General features: G+C 39.6%; 1 protein-coding gene across 4 annotated transcripts in view; it reads left to right on the forward strand.

Annotated features, from left to right (window-relative positions):
• KCNIP4 (potassium voltage-gated channel interacting protein 4) overlaps window positions 1-19,952 on the forward strand; it is a 1,162,373-nt gene that overhangs the window by 901,877 nt on the left and 240,544 nt on the right. The window lies entirely within an intron of this gene.

The raw sequence follows: 19,952 nt of genomic DNA on the forward strand, positions 1-19,952 counted from the left end.
GTCATGATCTCACAGTTTGTGGGTTCGAGCCCCACATTGGGATCTGTGCTTCCATCTCAGAGCCTAGAGCCTGCTTCAGTTTCGTGTGTCCCTCTCTCTCTGCACCTCCCCTGCTCATGCTCTGTCTCTCTCTCTTAAAAATAAATATTTCCTTAAAAAAAAGAAAGAAAGAAAAGAAAATGTTCATGAAAGAAAATGGAGACAGCAAAGCTGGGATAGCCATTAAACTGTGATACAAGTTTGACCCCAACTGAAGGAGATATGGAAGGGAAGTTGAAGGAAGCCATCTAGACTGCTGTGTAGTGTAAGTAAGATTCAGCAATCTTCAGGGGAATCCTGAAACCAAAGTTAGCTGTGAAAGAGTCCCTTGCACCCTAGAGATAAGGCTGCCTTAGTATCCCCTATAAGCTCAGTCAATGGCTGAAAGAGTCTGTGCGAGGTGTGGCCTTGGTGCAGACATACAAAACAGTGTAGCAACTATGACCCAAGCTATACCCACAGTTCAGAAACTGGTAGCTAAGAAGCAAACTTGGCCTGTAAATGTGTGTTGTTTCCTTAGAGTGTTTTAAAAATCAGTCAACTACCTCCTTGTATTTGGAGCTCTATATGATGCATTCCCATGAATACTGGTAAAGAAATAATATTATAATTATTGAAGAAAAATATTCAATGATATTTGTTAAAGCAAAATAAGGCACACTTCATTCTCAGGGACCCATGGCAATAGGTGTAAGGACCACAGCAATGGGACTGTGCAGTGGGGGAGAAAAATATTGGACTCAACTCTGAATACAGCATGAGCAAGTGGGAATTTATAGCCAAGAAGCAGACTGGTGATCATTGGATAGAAATTTACAAAGTGGAAACATCAAAGGGAAGAGGGAATTTTGGCTAAACCACCCTAACAGGATTCTTGCTGAAGACAGGGTGATCAGGTATTACCAGGGGGATAGTGGAAGATGAGAAACCCAATGAGATATAGAGAGTGAACAGATAAGGAGGATGGGAGATTCTGGCTAAACCAACTGAGCAGAATTCTTTCTAAAATTGGACAGTGCAGAGATAAACACAGAAGTTCAAAAGTCCAGGCATTGTTGAAAACTTTAGGAGAGACCAAACAGAATTTGGTCAAGAGGAGAAGCTTTGTCAACACCTCACTTCCAAATTACCTAACTGATGAAACGGCTTTGACTTTAAGAGAATAGATTATGTGTGTCATCTCTGGAGCAACACCATATTTAGTCATCAGATAGTTGTTGAGTATGTGATGAGGGCTTGACAACCATCAGGGAGCTAAGGACCATAAAATGATAGCAGCAATGAAAGAAAGTCATTGCTTTCAAACCATCTACAAACTTGCTGAGCAATCAGAGTTGTGCCTGGAGAATAATTTAAGAAGCAGTAAATCATACAATTAAGATTCATTTCCCTTTAAAGCATGATTTATATGCCACATGGTGTAGGAAGATGACTTCAGGTGATACATAGATGAGCTTTTATTTTAATAGCTAGTCATTGATTTTAACATACTAGAAAAAAAAAAGGAAACAACACATTAAAACTGCCATTTAATTGACACTACAGCTTGAGGTAAAAATGAACTTAATTGGACATTAGGACAATGAGTCTGTGGGTAGAGCAAACAATACACAGATGTTATAAGACTCATTAGAGTTTGGAAAATATTGGCATGATGAATTGTACGGTTCAGATGTAATCCTTCTATGAGTCATCAAATGATAGAATCCATGACAAAAGGAAAACTGGCTCTTATTGAATTTCAAATAGAAATGAGACCTCTGGAAGACAACATTTTGGCCCTTATGTCAAAATTAGCATTTATTTTTTTTTTAAGTGTGGACCAAATAAGCTTTAAGATTCCTTCTAATCTTGGTATTTCATGTTTTTTGTTTGTTTGTTTTTTGTTTTTTTAAATACCTACTTCCTTTTGAGAGTTTACGGCATGCTAGGCATTGTGCTTAAAAAATACAGGCTGTAAAAGACTCAGTTCTTTCCCCCAGGAAGCTCTCTATTTTATGAGATAGTCAAAACCAGATAATTACAATTCAGTGCACTTAGGATAAAGGATAGGTGTGGACATTACCAGTCAGTGAGGCTGAGCCCTTCATCCAGTTCCTGAGGGAGCATGGAAGGAATGCTGGAGAGGTCCTCATGTGTCAGGCTAATATGGACAGGGTGTATAATGTAGATGAAGATTGTATGGGTGATTATAGAACTGCTGGAGTCCAACGTGTGAAGCAGGAAGTTGCATGTCATTAATTTTTTTTATTGTTCATGTTATATATATAACAAAATTTACCATTTTTACCATTTTTAAGTACAAAATTCAGTGGCAGTTAAGTACACTCACATTGTTGTACAGCCATCACCATAATCTATCTCCAGAACATTTCTATCATATTGAGCTGAAATTCTATACCCATTAAACAAAGATTCCCCATTGGCCCTTCCATATAGTCACTGGTAACACTATTATTTCTGTCTCTATAAACTTTCCTATTCCAAATACCTCAAATAAGTGGAATCATACAATATTTTCCTTTCGTATCTGACATTTCGCTTAGTATTATGTTTTCAAGATTATAGCATGGATCAGAACATCATTTCACTTTACATCTGAATAATATTCTTTTATAGGTATATTATAGCATATTTTTTTATCTGTTGGCTAACGTTTGGATTATTTCCACATTTTGCTTATTGTAAATAATTGCTTTGAACATTTGTCTTTTGAGTCTCAGCTTTGATTTTTGGGGGGTATGTATCTAAAAGTAGAATTGCCGGGTCATATGATAATTCTTGTTTAACTTCTTGAGGAACCACCATGTTGTTTTCCACAGCAGCTATACTGTTGTATGCTTCTATCAGCAGTGCTGTTTTCCAGTCTCTCCACATCCTAACTGTTTTGTGACTTTCCTTTTTTTAATATTTATTTATTTGGGGGGAGAGTGCAAGAGGGGAAGGGGCAGAGATTAGGGGACAGAGGATCTGTAGCAGGCTCTGCGCTGACAAGCTGACAGCAGTGAGCCCCTTGTGGGGCTCGAACTCATGGACCATGAGATCATGGCAAAGTCGGATGCTCAACTCAACTGACTGAGCCACCCAGGTGCCACTTCTTTTTTTCTTTTTCTTTTTTTGTTTTTTTAATAATGGCCATCCTAGTGGGTATGAAGTAATACTTCATTGTGGCTTCACTTTGCATTTCTCCAATGAATCGAATGTGGTTTTGAATGCTATTCTTTAAGGAGATGTTGATCAGTTATAATCAGTGCTTTCCTGTGTTTCAGGGGTAGGAGTATATTTGCATTTAAAAACTCACCCTGGCTTACAATATAAATGTTGGATATAAGGAGAGGACTGGGGCATGAAGACCAGAATGAAGTTCAATTCAATAGTCTGGGAGAGAGTTAGAAGAAATAAGACCCATTCGATCAGTAATGTGGTGGTCATGGGAGCTGAACTTGACAAATTAGACATGATGGGCTTTGAGGGAAAATGAGAAGTCAACACACCTCCTAAATTTTCAGTATGGCTGACATGGGGTGTGTGGTACCCCCACAGCAGAAGGAGGTTTTGGATGTGAAGATAAGTCCTGATTAAGTTGCATTTGAGATATCTGATATCTGTAGGATACTCAGAGCCAGAAGTTAGAAGTAGTTATATAATTTTGAAGATCCAAAGTCTGGACCAGAGGCAAAGATATAGCTGTCTTCCAAAGAGAGATATGACTGGAGGAAGAAGCATGGGTGAGATCACAATAGGGAAAGAGAGGGCAAAGCATGAATTTCCAGGAATAGCAGCATTTTTGTAAGTTGGGAAGATAAAAAGGAATCCATGAAGAATTCACAGAAACAAAGAGGCATTGAGAAGATCTCTGTCCCATGGAAACTGACCAAGGAAGGAGTTCTAAGGAGTTCATAATTTTATTGTACCAAATATAGCAAGGATTTCTAGAAATATTAGAGCTGATCTCAAAAGAAAATCTAATTATAACCTAAACTAGAACCTAGGATTCTATCCACTGATTCATATTCGTATTTCTGCATAACTTCTAAGCCCAAATTCCAAGTTCAGGTGCAGAATAGACACTGATATCCGCTACATTAGCCTATTTGATGTTCTTCTACCTGACATAAATCCTGCGTAGAGTGAAAACTTCTCTGTGAGGCAAAGTTTAAAAGTACTGAAGTGTTGTACTGTTTCAAGGGCTGATATAGTCTCCATCATAATTAATTCTGAGCCTAAGGGCCTGCTGCTATTTTCAGGGCTTCTTTTCAGCTACTGAGTGGGACTACAAAGAGCTAGTCAGCCTCTTGTCTGGTGTCTGGGAGTCAGTGGGTCACTGGGGGGAATTTAGGCCCAGAGCACCTTCATGAACATCAAGCTGCATCTTGTGTTCAGTAGAAGCTCAGCATACTTGACACCCTTTATCTGGCTTCTGGTGCCCAATGTCATTTCCCAAAAGTTCTGACCTCCTCTCCTAATACCTGCAATCCCCTTTTTCCTAGGGCTGGGTTTAATACCATTGCCTGTCACATCATCTCAGCTTGGCCTCTTTCTAGTCCTGCTGATGCTGAAATGTTATGCATATCAGGATTCCACCACTGCATCTTTCTATCTCCTCTGTTTAGACACCTTGCCTATTGGCTCTGGCCCAGAATTAGCCAGTTTACCTTGAATTCACTAAAAGACTACAAGCATCCATTTTTTTTCCCATCTCACTTTATTTCGATTTCCCCAGTGAGACGTTCCCTCTGGGCTCATTGCCCTGCGCCACGATATTCTACCTCTAAATTCTTGTAATTTCCAAGATTAGGAGGATTCACATCTTTGAATTAAAGCATTCTGTTCTAAGCTAACTGTGTTACATAGAAGAACAAGCATAGTAAGTTGCCATTGTCTGTTAACATCATGGCATGTATCAAATAAACTGGTCATTATCCCATCACCAGTAAGATCCTGAGGGATAAAGGACAGAGGTCTTTTCCAAGATTGATCCATTTTCAATATGGAAGGTAGACATAATTTAGTCTTATTTCCTATGTGGTATACAAACCCCTACTTTATAACCCTAATCTGGTTTTCCAAGGTGTTTTCTGTGGCAAGGAATACTGAACATACAAAGCACTTATGTATTTGGAGAGTCTAGTGGTTAGATTTGCTACTCTAAACTCCAAACCATTATTTTCTCCCCAGAAGAGCTTAGACTAAATTACATTCAACAAATATTTGTTGAGCATCTACTATATGCCAGGCACAATGCCAGGTGCTAGGCACATGGAGAGCCAGAGGGCTTGATCTCTGCCCTTTATAAGTCCATGTCCTACCAAAATGTTGGAATGATGGGTAGAAACAGTATGTGACACTGTCCTTCAGTTTTGTCACGGTTGCTTCCTTACAAATTAGCTTAGCACATTCTAATCATGCTTCTGTTTGAGTATCCTTCTCTTTCTTTCTGAAAGACTCCAAACATCAAAACTATTTTGAGACCAGTTTGGGATTTTTTTTTCATGATGAACTAGTTAGGAGATAATTCATCCAGCTTGTCTCAATTATGCCACAGAAGCTAAGTGATGAAATTAGATCCTGAAAGGAATAAACAGGAGCATTAACTCCACCCCAAAAAAACATCTGTTGAATCTAGGAATAGCGTGAAAGAAAGGGACTTTTTCAGAGGCACTTTGGAAATGAGGTTTTAATGGGATTGGTTATTGTTCTTTAAGGCCAAGTTTGGTAGAGCTATCTGTACAACCATTATCAAAAAGGGTTTAATTTTTGTTAACTTGGAGATAAGATGAAAAAGAGTTTTTCATTATAAATGTATTTTTCTATTTGAAAACTAAGAAGCAGAAGCACTCAGTAGGCACATATGTGCCCAGAGATCTGGTTACCACGAACATTTTCTATAAGTCTAAATTATAAATAATCATTTGTAGTGCAGAAGCAGGTGCAAAGTAAGCATGCAAAGCTGTTGTGATGATAGGTGCTATTTTTTTCAAGGTTAGCTATGAATAACACAATATTCTAGAATATGGAAAAGTACTGAGGGAAATAATAGCATTGTCCAAGTATTCGAGACCCTTAAAATATTTTCAGAACAATGAAATCTTTAGAACAGTTACTCTTATGACTCAGTGATCAGAAGACATTTCAGAAACAAGGGTTGTCTGAAATCTTGACTCAGTCACATGGCATGCAAACAGATCTCTTGCAAAGCAACCGTGAAGTGAATTTGATAGAAGCAGCACTTCTAAAGTTAATGAGGAAGATTCATGAGGCTGGGTGAATGTGTATTTCACAAGAAGGCAAAGATGCCAATTATTTCCAGTTTTTCTAAGTGACTACATTCCCCCCCTCTTTTGCTGCCCCTAATTACAATCAAAATTATTATTAATCTTTTGCCCAGTTATTCCCTTACTGAACATATGTCACTCCTATAGTATCCTATCTTTAGTAGAATAAATAATAAGGAATATGTGCAGGCTATGTTTCCAAAAAGGTAGATCTCAGGATAGAATGAACCCACCCAAAGTATTTTTTGAACAGTATTGCCTTATCAGTCTTTGACCTGATGACATCAAATTAGCTAATATCACCTGAAATTGGTCTAATTTCAAATAAAAACTCAATTTCACAAAGACAATCTTGAAAAAAAACAAAAAAAATATTATAGCTTAAGCTTGCCAATGTATCTTGTCCTACAAATTTTTCACCTTAATCTACACATTTAATATCTATGCTATTATTGCTTAAACTCAGGAAAATATCTGTATTCTTGGAAAAGATCTATATTGTAATTGGTGTCGAAACAAGTTTTTTAAACCTGGTAGTGAAGACATACCCATCACTCTATGGTCTTTCACAGTTTTGTTCCAAAGCAGAATTCCTTAGTGTGATCGCTTAACTTGATTGCAGATCTTGTCTCCATACACTTTTGTTATTTCCAAGAACCAAATCTATGGTGTAAAAGTCAGGGATTTTCCTGGCAGTAGATGGTCAAAAGAATATGTCACAGACTCTGCAGGCCTGTCTCATGGGGAATTCAAAGGGTGTTTGAGCCTCAGTAGCACAATTAAACTAAGTGTACGGGCACCCCCAAGGGACTTCTTGGGAGAGCATCATATTTCACTTAGATATATAGATTCTGTTTTTAATTTTTTCCAGCTTTACTGAGATGTCATTGGTATGAAAAACTGCACATAATTAATGTATGCAATTTGGTGAGTTCAGAACTTTTAAACACTCATGTTAACATCATCATAATCAAGGTAATAAACATATCCATCACCTCCAAAGTCCCTTTGTTTCCTTTGTTGTTATTGTCGTTTTTAATTTGAAAATAAAACACATGACTTTATAGTCACATCTTTTATTCTTTCAGTGAACAGGAGGAGAAAAAAGTTAGACATATTTCTGTAAGACAGTATCCAAGAAAATGCCTGGTGCATTTTTAGGGCTGTTGGTGCTGGTGATGTCTGTGTCTCCTATGGCTTCTAATATCTTCAAGATCCTCTGTACTTAATAAGTGACAGAGACATGTCTAAGAAGCAGTAGGTGTGTGACTGTAATTACCCCTCTTGGACAAAGTCTACGGTTGGTGTATGCTCATTACTTCCTAGGGAGCCAGTGGCGATCCCTGAAATGGTGTCTGCCAAGGACATCAAAGATCATTGTTACACTTGAAAGGCAGCATCAGTATTTATTAATCTTGGAGAGGCAATGGGGTGAGGTACAATGGTTTCCAAATAGGCTGTGAGTCACAATCCCCTATGGAAGTTTTTTAAAATGTAGAGAGAGGTGGCCCTATCACCAGAAGGCTGAATCTTTATAATAGGGGGTGGGTCCTAAATGTTGGTGTTATTTAAAGGTCCCCACAAATGAGACTAACACATCTAATCTTCAGACCAGTTGGTGCAGCCACCTGAACGTAGTGAAAGGAGACCTAAGTGAGGGTCCCTATGCCACTGCTTCCTAGCTATATGACTATGCACAAGTTGATTAACTTATTGGAATCTCATTTCTAAAATGGGAGTCTGCATGGCTACGCGTGATGATACTAAGATTTAATAAACCATATGTGAGATATATTTGGCACACAATAAGCTCTCAAAAGAATTCCTATTTCCTCTTCTTCCAACATTCCCCTTTCCCCTGGTCAGTAGGTGTTATTAACTGAATGTTTGCATCCCCCTAAAATTCATATGTTGAAGCCCTAACCCCCAGTGTGATGGTATTTGGAGATGGGGTGTTTGAAGGTCATTGGGATTAGGTTAGGTCATGAGGGTAAGGCCCTTATGATGGGATTAGTGGCTTTAAAGTAAGATGAAGATCCCTCTCTCTCTCTACTTCTCTCTCTCTCTCTCTCTCTCTCTCTTTCTGTGTATACACACTATGGAGGGGCATTGTGAAGAAATAGTGAGAAAGTAACCATCTGTAAGCCAGGAAAAAAGCTCTCACCAGAAACCAAATCAGCCAGCACCTTGATCTTAGACTTCCTGGCCACCTATGAAAAGTAAATCTGCATTGTTTAAGCTACCCAGGTTAGTCTATGGTATTTTGTTATGGCAGCCTGGACAGACTAAGATATAGGCAAACAAGACCTAAAATTCCACAAGCAGTCAGGACAGTTCAGTGGAAAGGGGCAGTGGACAGAATTTCTTTCCTGAGAGTAAGCTCTATGTGAGCATCTTTTCAGAGTATATGTCTGGAAAAGTTCAGATTGGGCAGCCCATCTCAGCCACAGAGAGGAGCCTGAGCCAGTGCACTGCACGTGCCTTTGGCAGGACATGGACTCAGATGCCCCAAGAATTTAGAAATAGAGGAAAAAATAATGTCTTCTGAGAATGAAGATAAATACATTATAGTAGATATGGAGGAAAAAACCAAGAGATGGTAAAGTAACTATAATTCTCTGCATGGAAACTTAAGCATGCCGTGGCTAGATTTAAATGGTGGTACAGGGAGGAAGGAATGGCCAACCATTAACACAGAAAAGGAAAGAGAGTTTCAAGGGTCAGAAAAAAATCAGGAGCATTTAGTTTCAGAATGCTTTTCATTCCAAGTGGAGGCTCTGAACCCATAGTTTATTGAAACTAGCCTTCACGGCCATCCAAACCCACCCTGCAATTTTGTTCACTCATTGATTCATTCATTCGCTCATTGAACATATATTTGTTGAGTGTCAACCATGTGCCATCCAGTGAGCCAGGCGTTGTGTATGCAGATCATGGAGCCCACTGTTTATGATCTGTGTAAGAGGGTGTGTGTATTTGCCTTTTTTATGAACTTCCATACCTTTAATCAGATTTTCAAATGGTTAAGAGCCACAGAACAATGGGCAAATTAGCTCACTCTGTTTGATTATTATAATCCAGGAAACATCTGTTCCCTCATTATTCGTGGAAGCTTTTTTTTTTTTTTTTTAGTGCACTAAGTTAGATGGTTTGCAAAATGCACAGGGCAGACAGAAATCCTGAAATCCCAATCTGCGTAAAGGGGGGTGAAAGGGATGTAGAAGCTGGAAAACAAAGGCGCTTAGAGTTAAATTATTTAATAGTTCCCCTACAGGAATATCCAGAGATCAGCACCTTGTAGATTTCTAAAAGGAAAATGTCCGTATGATGAAGTTGAAATTATTCTGAGCCATAAGTATTACCAATTTTGTAAATAAGAGGTTTATTTTTAACAAAGACATTTATGGCATAGAGCAGCTCTTTGGCAAACAGGCTAGAAAGCCTAATCTCAGGCAGAAACACTGGTTAAGACACAATGGTATGGACCCCCCAGATTATCACTCTCCAAATGAAAAACCAACTAGAAAACAACATGTTACATGTTTGGAGTTGGGGGGAGAGTGTGGTCTCAAACCTTGGGAAGTGAATGCAAGTCTACTCTGGTTTCTTTAGCAAAATATAACTTGCATGACTGGATTTTGATCTTTCTCTTTTTTTTTTTAAACTAGAACAATCAACGGTTTTTCTCTCTTCTCATCCTGCCCGCAGGCCTCAATCCTGAGCAGTGTTGTTTGGTGCAAACGTTTTGGCAGCTCCCGTATATTATAGGCTTAAGCAGGTTTTCAATCATCCCAGACAGAGGGGGGACATGTTATTTCAAACCAGAAGCAGGCTCTGAAATGGGAGACTCGTTAGGAACAAAAACAGACGAGCTCCAATTAAATGAACTGTTCTCTGGCAAACCCCCCGTGTCTTGGAGCGTAGCTGTTTAACTAAGGTTTACAGAACAAACAAACGTGCTTCAGGTGTGCTTATGGAAAAGCAAGTCAAGGCATGACTCACAATTGCTTTCTCAGTCAGATTACTTCTCATTTACTGTCACTTGGGACTGTTAAAAGTCAGCCCCCCTCCCCACTTTGGCACCACTGTTTTCTTCTGAGATAATTACTGAGGAGTGTTTGGGGCACCATTAAGTTCAGATCTCTCCATTAGACTTCAGAGCCTGGTTGCATAACCATTACATTTCTTTCATTTGTTTTACCTTGAAAATGACCTTTTTTTTGTTTTGTTTTAACCCCGGAACATGGACGCTGTTGGTTCGAGGACAAGTCCTTCCCAACTCCTTCTTTCGTGCGTGATTTCTTCCTGTGCTGGTTATGCACCATGTGAGATGGTGCATGTCTTCAGAAGCACTTAGTTTCCCTGCTGATCCATCTGGAAGCAGTGACCCTCAACACTGGTTGCCCATTAGATTCACCTTTAGAAAACCTCCAGTGCCGAAACTCCACTCCCAGACCTTTTGATTTTAATTGCTCAGGGATTCTTTTCTTAAGAGAGAGAGAACATAAGCAGGGGAGAGGGGCAGAGAGAGGGAGAAAATCTCAGGTAGGCTCCATGCTCAGTGCAAAGTCCAACCTGGGGCTCAATCCCATGACCCTGGGATCATGACCTGACCCAAAATTAAGAGCCAGATGCTCAGCCAACTGAGCTACCCAAGTGCCCCATTGCTCAGGGTTTTTTAAAAAGGTATTTATATTTATTATAAATGCCTCTAGTGATTCCAATGAACAGCCAGGGCTGAGAACCACTGACTTAACCAGGGTACCTTCCACCCATTCATCAAGAGAACTTGGAAAGCCAGACAGGCACTGCCAGGAAATGCTGGCAGTGGAGCATTTTCAGGGACATTGTCCTTAAAAACAGAGAAAAGAACTTATTGCAAGGCCTTGCCAGCTACATCATTTCCAGGTGCTGCATTTTGTTGAACTATCTCGTGACTCCCCGTTCCAAACCCTATGTTAGCTCAGTTGTGACAAAATACCCAGACAAAATCCATGTTCTGTCATGCCTCTATTCCGTTTCACGTGCTGTTCTGAGCCAGGCACGGCTCATGCCCACCACCTCCCTGCCCATGTCCCAGGCTTCTCCCTCCAGACCCAGCTGAGCCCCCACATCCTTTCCTGGCACACTTATTCCACCCACAGCAAACCTCCATTCTTCCATGCTTCTGTAGCATCTTGAACAGATCTCCGTCATAGCTCGTGATATCTAATACCATCATTTATCATTTGACATATCTATTTCCACCCTTAGATTATGGGCCTTGGAAGGGCTATACTTCGGGCTCACAATAGGAAATGTGTGATTTGAAAGTTGGTTAGGAACACATCTGGCCCATAGCCAAAATCACTTACAAAGTATGAGGCTGCCCAAGGCAAGAGGATAGCATGGGCAAGTTTTTTCTTCCTATCTCAGGGCCTTTATGGCTGCTGAGGATAGCAAGTTTTTTTCCTATGTCAGGGCCTTTATGGCTGCTCTTCCTTCATGCAGTATGTGTTGTTGCTGTAACTAACTAGGGTAGGGAGAAACTCAAATGTTACCTCCTGGAAGAAATCTGCAAGAAGCAACTCCGTGGTCCGTCTCTATCACCGTGCCCTATTTTATTTTCTTTGTGGCATTTAGGGCATATCTGAAGTTCCTTTACCTATTTGTTCCCTCTAGTGTCCGTCTCCCTCCCTGGAATGCAAACAGCTTGAGGGCAGCTGCTCCACTAGCCTATCTACTTCTACACACCAGGTAAATGAATATTTGTTCTTGACCAGCTTTCAAAATCAGATAGACCTGGGTTTCCATCCTGGCCCTTTTAATTCCAGTTTATATCCCTAGGCAAGATAGGCAACCTCTCTATGCCTCAATATCCCCCATTCTAAGGATCATTATTGCTAGGGCTCCTGGGTGGCTCAGTGAAGCATCCGACTCTTGATTTCAGCTCAGGTCATGATGTTGCAGTTTGTGGGTTTGGGCTGGGAGTCAGGCTCTGCACTGATAGTGCAGAATCCTCTCGGGATTCTCTCTCTCCTTCTTTCAAAATAAGTGTATAAACTTAAAAAAAAGGATAATTATCGCTATCCTGTTGGTATAACCACTTCCAAGGAGAAGAAATGAATACTGTATACCATGAGTGGACCAACAAAAATTGCATGCAAATTCCAGTAAAATGTCAGAGGAAATAGTATGTTTTAGCATCATACTAATTCAAAATAATTGTTCACAATAATTGGATAATACTTTCCTAGCGGGGCGACGGCTGTGATTAAATAAGAAGGTCTCTGACACACCTGAAAAGGACCTGTACTCTCTTTTTCACTGTGTCCAAAGTCACTCTGTATTCAAACCATGCAAGAATGCTGGATACCAGCTCCCTCAAATTTGATTACTCCATTTTCAAAATAAAGTTGTGTCAAACTTTATTCATAGTGAAATTCATCAAACTTGCCCCATTGTTTAGCATAATTTGAGAATCATTTTGGTCTGACCTCTCAGGCAAGTTAGATATTGGAAAAAGTTGTGTGTGTATGTGTATATATATATATATATATATATATATATATATACACATACACACACATATACACATATATACATATACATTCACACATATATACACACATTTGCTTACACATACACACACACTATGTTTTAAGTAAATTTATTTAATAATTAAATATTAAGTATAAATTCTCCAACCATCTGTATATTAGAGCTGAAGCAATTAAAGCTTTCTATGATTAAGACCTTTGGTATTTATTCCAAAAGCACTTCAATAAATGAGGGAAAATGGGAAGGGCCCAAGGATTACTGGTTTCGTTTACCTGTCATACCTGTATTGCCAGAGTATATTCTCCTCGTTGTTCAAGAGATATGGAATGTGCTTGCCAAATCAGAGAAAGCATGTGGCTGGATTTGCCTTTGTACTCAAGTGAGGCACTGTGTGACCAGATGGGTGTCAGAAGAAACTTGTTAAGTCTTTCCAGACATCTGATCTGCAGTTAATATTATAATGTAGGAATCCCTGGTGTTTTACAAGAACCCTCCAGCTGTGGTATAGAATTAACTCCCATAACATTTACATGTTTGATATACAAAGGTCTATACTTACAGGTATTCATACAAGTTAACAAGATTTCTCTAAGCCAGAGCCAAATAGCACCTGTTGACCCTTCCACTTTCAGAAATTCCCCCTCAACTGTCTCATATCTCTCTAACTTCTTTGTCTCTTCTGGCTCTGCAATATGTTTATATGTTAGATGTTTAAATTATTCTGATACTGCCCATGCTATCCTCTTGCCTTGGGCAGCCTCATACTTTGTAAGTGATTTTGGCTATGGGCCAGATGTGTTGACTGTCTCCAGGATGGCTCTGCAGTGATAATCCAATGACACAGTGACCTCGGTGCTGGGTTTAAAATTTCCACATAGCCAGTGATATTCCTTCTTGCTCTCCCTGCCTCATCACCATCCATCAGTTACCCCAAGCTAATACTCCAGGAGTTACCCTTAAACCCTCTCCTTTCAATCACTAGTGATCAAAAAATCTTTGGAATCTTCCCTCTCTATTGCTAGTAGAATTGACCTTGCACAAGCTATACCTTCTTTTGCTTAAAATATTATAAGTCTAACCAGTTCCACCATCTTTAGTCTTGGATTCCCCTCCTCCCCTCCTTTCTTCACCCCTTAAATTTTGTTTCATAGTCCACATTGCAGCCAGAAGGAGATAAGATACAAATCTGACAATGTCAGTCTCTGGCATAAACTCTTTAATAGTTCTTTATCAATTTCAAATGCCCTACAATGACATATTCAGTCCTCCATGACCTGACCACTCCATATATATCTCTCTCCAGCCTCCCTTCACTATGCTTTCTAAATTGCACTTAAAATTTTTTAGTAGTATGAAATTTTCTAATAGTTCCACAAACACAGTCCTTGATTCCAGAACCCCGTAATGTTGCTTGGGCTGTTGCCTTTGCCCAGAATGATCATCCCAAATTTATTAGCTTGAATAACCCTCATGCATCATTTAAGATTCTCTTGTACCACAATTTCATCTTGCTTAGAAATGTCCCTTGAACATGGATGCATGGCTGTAAAAAGGAATATTCAGTTTTATGTAATAACACCATATCAGCAATAGCACCAGCTCAGGTGGGCAGTTAGATACATTCTGGTCAGATCTTCCATGAACCAGCTATGTGATCTTGGACAAATCACATTGCTTCTCTGGTTCTGAATTCCCTTTTGCTTATAATGACCTTTTTAAGTTAGAAGCTTTTCAAAGACCTCTCCACCTTTCATTTTCTGTATCTTTTCACCAGGGACAAAACATCTCAGACTTGTCAATAAATCAGCAGTTTAATACAACTACAAGCCTTGTTTATTGATCACTCTTAGGTAAAGTGGCTTTTATATGAAGTCAATATATGTGTTAAATATATTCAAAGTAATTGCTTTATATACTTAAACAAATTGTCCAGTCTGCCTAGCCCCATCTTGTGGACTGCAGCAGTTTTTTGGGGGTTTTTTTGTTAGTTAGTTTTTTTTGTTTGTTTTGTTTGTTTTGTTTGTTTGTTTTGTTTTGTTTTTGGTTTTCCTTCTACTGAGGAAAGATCCCAAATCTGGGAAGATAAACCTTGGCAGAAGGGAAGGAGCATAGATTTTTGAAATCAGATCTGGATTCAAATCCTGACACTGGCATTTCCTTTTTGTGTGTGTGTGGCCTGGAAGAAGTTACGTGACCTTTTTGTTTCGTTTTTTTTTTAATACTAAAATCAAAATAACTACTTCTAGAGGACGTATTTCAAACAAAAGTCAAACTCCTAAGAAAGTGCATGGCACACAGGAGGCACAAAGATATTACTGTTATTTTTGTTATTATGATTTTGATTATTATCATTATACTAGGTAGAAGAGAGAAGACCAGGCAATCACTGTTAGCCAAATCTTTTATTATGTGGCAGTCATTTATACCAGCATCAGCTTACCATAAGGTGCTCTAATATTATGTTATGAAGTAATTCAAGGAGGGGCACCTGGGTAGCTCAATTAGTTGAGCATTGACTCTTGATTTTGGCTCAGGTCATGATCCCAGGGTCCTATCCCAGGGTCATGGGATTGAGCTTTATGACTGGCTGCATGCTGAGCATTGAGCCTGATTAAGATTCTCCCTCTCTCTCTCTCCCTCTCTCTACCCCCACCCCCCAACCCTGTCCCCCACTCACATGTGCATGCTATCTCTCTCCCATCAAAAAAAAAAAAAGTAATTCAAGGATATTAGCTCAGCTCCTTTACAGATAAAGAAAAAGAAAGCCAGAGTGATTAAGTGGCTTATTCCAAAAGAATTCTCTATCAAGTATTGCTGCAGGGACCTGAATCCTATTCTCTGGGGAAAAGGTTACATACTTCCCTTTAGTTTATGTTCTCAAACGTTAGCGAGCATCCCCATCACCAGAGTGTGCACAACACGGATTGCCGCATCTCACCCAAGAAATTCTGATTCAGTAGACCCGCAGTGGATCAGAAATTTTGCATTTTTAACAGACTCCCAGGAACTGCTGTTGCTGTCCTTTGAGGAACATTGCGATAGACAACTTTGGTTTGAATTGGCTGGGAGGATTTCTTGGCTTCCTTAAACGCCTCGCACTCCGGAAGTGGCAAAGAGAGAGAGATGAGGCCATATGCCTTGATGATTCCCTACCAGGTTTTGTAGGGGGTACAGTGCTGCCAAAGAATGGAGTCTGAGCTATTCTGCCGTTCTTGCCTCTTCCTACTACACTCATAGACATGGAGCATTAGGTTTAAGAAAAACATCCTCCCAGATTTATTTTATAAAAATTACAGTTTGTTTTGGCTGACATGTTTATAGTCATATTTGGAGCTTGCAGATGCACATTGAAATCTGTAGTGTCTGGGATGAGAAATTGGCTCTGGTGCTCCTCACTTAACTTCTGCGCAGTAGAAAATCTTGCAGCTTTGGTAGTTTGGTGGTGGGAGAAACTACAAGACCAAATGCTGTCTGGGAAGATGATACATGAAATGCATTGAGGAATTGAACATCTTCACATTTATTTCCTCTCAGAAGAGGGAAACAGATTACATCCCCAAAGTTCATTCGTTAAGTTGGCAGTTTAACACTCCTGGCTCATATTTCCATAGAAACAATCATGATCTTTGGCTGTTTTCTGCCTTACAAAAGGTTTTAATTGAACTTACCTGGAAACCAAATTACCATTTGTGAGATCATTTCTAAGGAGAAATGTCTTCTGCTATGTGGCAAGAAGGAAAGGGTGGTTCAACGAACAAAGAAGGAACATTTCTTGGACAAAGAGGTGTTGTGGCAGATGAGGTTCAAACTCAAGCGCCAACAAATTCTGTGCAAAATTGAAAGCTCTTTAAATCTCCCTCAGGCTCCTTATCTGCTAAGAGCAGATAATACACACCTCACAGAGTCCTCGTGAGAGTAAACAGGATAATGTATGTGAAGGCTGTCTGCTACCATATCTTAACCAAAGTAGGCACTCAATAAATTACTGTTGCTGAAGGAGTGTGCATTCTCTGAGTTCTGTTTCCTCACTTCCATTGCTTTTTTCCCCTTCCTTGGGTCTGAGGTTTTTACCCACACAAGTGCAGTCACTGAAGACACAGGAAACATAAGAAGAGATGGGGCTTCAAATCCTATCTTCCTCAATCATGCATAGCAATTCCGCTAGCCCAGTTCAAATCCAAATGTTATACCTGATTCTATCTTGGCACTCAAAAAAACAAAAACCAAAAAAATCAAAACAAAACAAAACAAAACAAACCTCTCCATTTCAGGACTCACCTGCTTTGAAAGGAGGCAGATTAGTGACCTTTTGTTTTTTTCCTTTATCACTCAAATTTTTTTAGAACTTTAGTTATTTGTCATATTTTCAATTTCTGCATAAGCAATGTATGAAACAATTCCTAGGGTTTTTTCTTAGAGGAAACCGAGATTTTTTTTCCTATCTATATTTTTGTTACATATAAGTATAAAATATTTAAAGGTGATATAGTACATCTATTTGTGTTAATTAAGGGGAAAAACTGTGTATACTTAAGAATGAATGTTTATTGCTTTGGTAAATATTTCAGGAAGCATTCATTAACTCATTATCTAGCACCTAGTACATGTCAAGTCTGTCCTCAGTGTTTGGGATTGTGAATGAAGCTGACAAAAATCCTGTCCAAAGACATTTTGAGTCTAGTGGGGAAAACCACATAAAGAAAATACAAAGTCTATATGATGGTGATATTTTCTAAGGAGAGTAAAAGGGTTTAGAAGAGGTGAGGGGACATTGGGGGTGAAAGAATGCAGTTATGGATAAGGCAGCTTTCAGAGGTGAGTAAGGTGATAATGGAATACTGACCTGACATTGTCAAGGGAGTAAGTCATGTAGAAATCTAGATGAAGGTTGGTCCGGGTAGAGGAAACCACTAGTGAAAAGACCCTGAGGCAGGGGCATGCTTAAGATGATCAAAGCACATTGAGACCAGTGTGGCTGGAGTCCATGAGTAAAGGGGAAGCAATGAATGCTGAGATCAGAAAGTTACCATGAAGACTCAGACCACATTTTGCCTGGGTCTTTACTTTTTACTTTTAGACAAATGAGAGCTATTGGAAGATTTTGAACAAGGTTGTCACATGATTTATGTTTTAAAAAGTTTACTCTGGCTATTTTTTCTATAGACTCGAACATGGGAAGGCAAGGGCCCAAGATGAGAAATGACCTAGAGGACAAAAGTCAGGAAGAAAATGATGGCGATTTGGCTCAGGGGGTGGCAGTGAGGTGCTGAAAATTGATCCAATTCTACATAATCTTTAATGGATTTGTTAGTGATTAGTACAGTAACCTAAGAGCTTCCTACTTGGCATTACAGAATAGATAGCATAAATCTACCTGGAGAATACACCTTTCTGAGAGAGGAGGAGGTGGGGAGAGTCCAGCAAAAGCATTTGATTTTTAATGTCCATGAAAAAACGTTCTCAATTCTTTCACTCCATTCCTTGATAACAACTGAGCGTTCCAAAGGTGGAGGTGGATGCTCTGGGAAGGAGTAAGTTGCTTAGATTACGAAATTCCAAGTTGTGATGCACATGCCTGATTTCCATCTTATCTCTAACCACTGTATTGTACAGTCACTAAACTTTATGCTTCTTGTTTCAAACCTGCATGTACCCCTTTGTTAGTCCTTTACAACATGAGTCATTTTGCAACTAATCCCAACTTTCAAGTAGAGGGGGTAAATGTTTTTGTTTGTGTTTGTGTTTGTGTTTTTTTCTGGAAACTTGCTCTTCCAGGATTCTTCCCATTTCTAGCTCTCATGGTTAATTCAGTTCTTAGTATCTAGAGATTCCGTCACCTCCGTATCTCTCACATCTCCCCACATCTCCCCAGCTAGTTGGCCACGTTCCTAATTCATCTTTCACTTGGAATAGCCTCTTATTAGTCTCTTTGCCTATAGTTTAGCTACGCTTCCCAGTCAATTCCGTACAGAGCAACCCCAGTGATGTTTCTAAAGGACAAATGTGATGATGTCTGGCCTCTGCTTACGATCTTCCATTGGTCCCCCAATGCTCTCAAGACAAATAGGCAAATTCCTTTAGCATGCTTAAAGAGTCCCTGGGATCTGGTCCTGCTTACTTCAGCAGCCGTATATCTTGAAATACGATATTCCCCATCCAATCCATCCACTCTGTGTGACTCCTGTCCAAGCATGCCCACTCAGGTCACGGAGTTCTTGCTCATGTCTGAGACATTGCAACCACTGTTCCTTCTACCAGCAACACGGTTTCCTCATCTAAGATCTCAACTCAAGTAGCATCTTTTTTTCGAGGAAAACTGTCCAGATTCAAATGCGGGTTAAGTGTCTGTCTAATGAGCTACCATGATGAACGACTGATGCTCTCACATTGTCTAACCCGCCATTGTCTAACTGCCTATTTGCTTCTCTGCATTCCCCATTGGCCTGTAGGCTCTAAGAGGGTAGGGGCTGCCTCATTCATACACATATCTCCAGCATCTGTGTCAAAGTTGGGCACATACTGGATGTTTGGTAAGACTTGTAGAATTGTCTTGGCTTTAAGTAAAAGAGCATAAGAATCATAGTTGAAAATCCCATAAAGCATTATCTTTTTCCTTTCATCCTTGAACTTCAGTCCTCTGTAAATGTACACACACCTACAGCTACCTCCCCTGCCCCCTCTCCACATATACACTTGCACTTTGACCAGTCTCAAATTAATTTGTGCTAGGATCACACTTTAATTTGGAGAATGACCGGGTTTTTCATTTAACACAACAGTTAACTCTGTACTTGAAGCTCTTTCTTCTTTTAACTCCCATGAATATACTACTTTCTGAGCTCTCTTTAGATTTCTCCCACCTCTCCTGTCTGGCATTCTAGAATGCCAGCATTCTAGAATGTTGACTCCTTGTTCTTGTCTTTCTTTCTCTGTACATCTCTCTTCCCTGAATATATCTCATTCACTCTTGTCACTTCAACTATCACTTACAAGGATTAATCCAACTTTTCTGTCTAGCTCTGGCCTCTCTCCCAAGGTATAGCTTCATGTTTTATCAACCCAGAAGCTCTACTTGAATCCCTACTGGTTATTCAAATG

The sequence above is a fragment of the Prionailurus bengalensis genome, chromosome B1, assembly GCF_016509475.1.
Source record: "Prionailurus bengalensis isolate Pbe53 chromosome B1, Fcat_Pben_1.1_paternal_pri, whole genome shotgun sequence".
Lineage (NCBI taxonomy): Eukaryota > Metazoa > Chordata > Mammalia > Carnivora > Felidae > Prionailurus > Prionailurus bengalensis.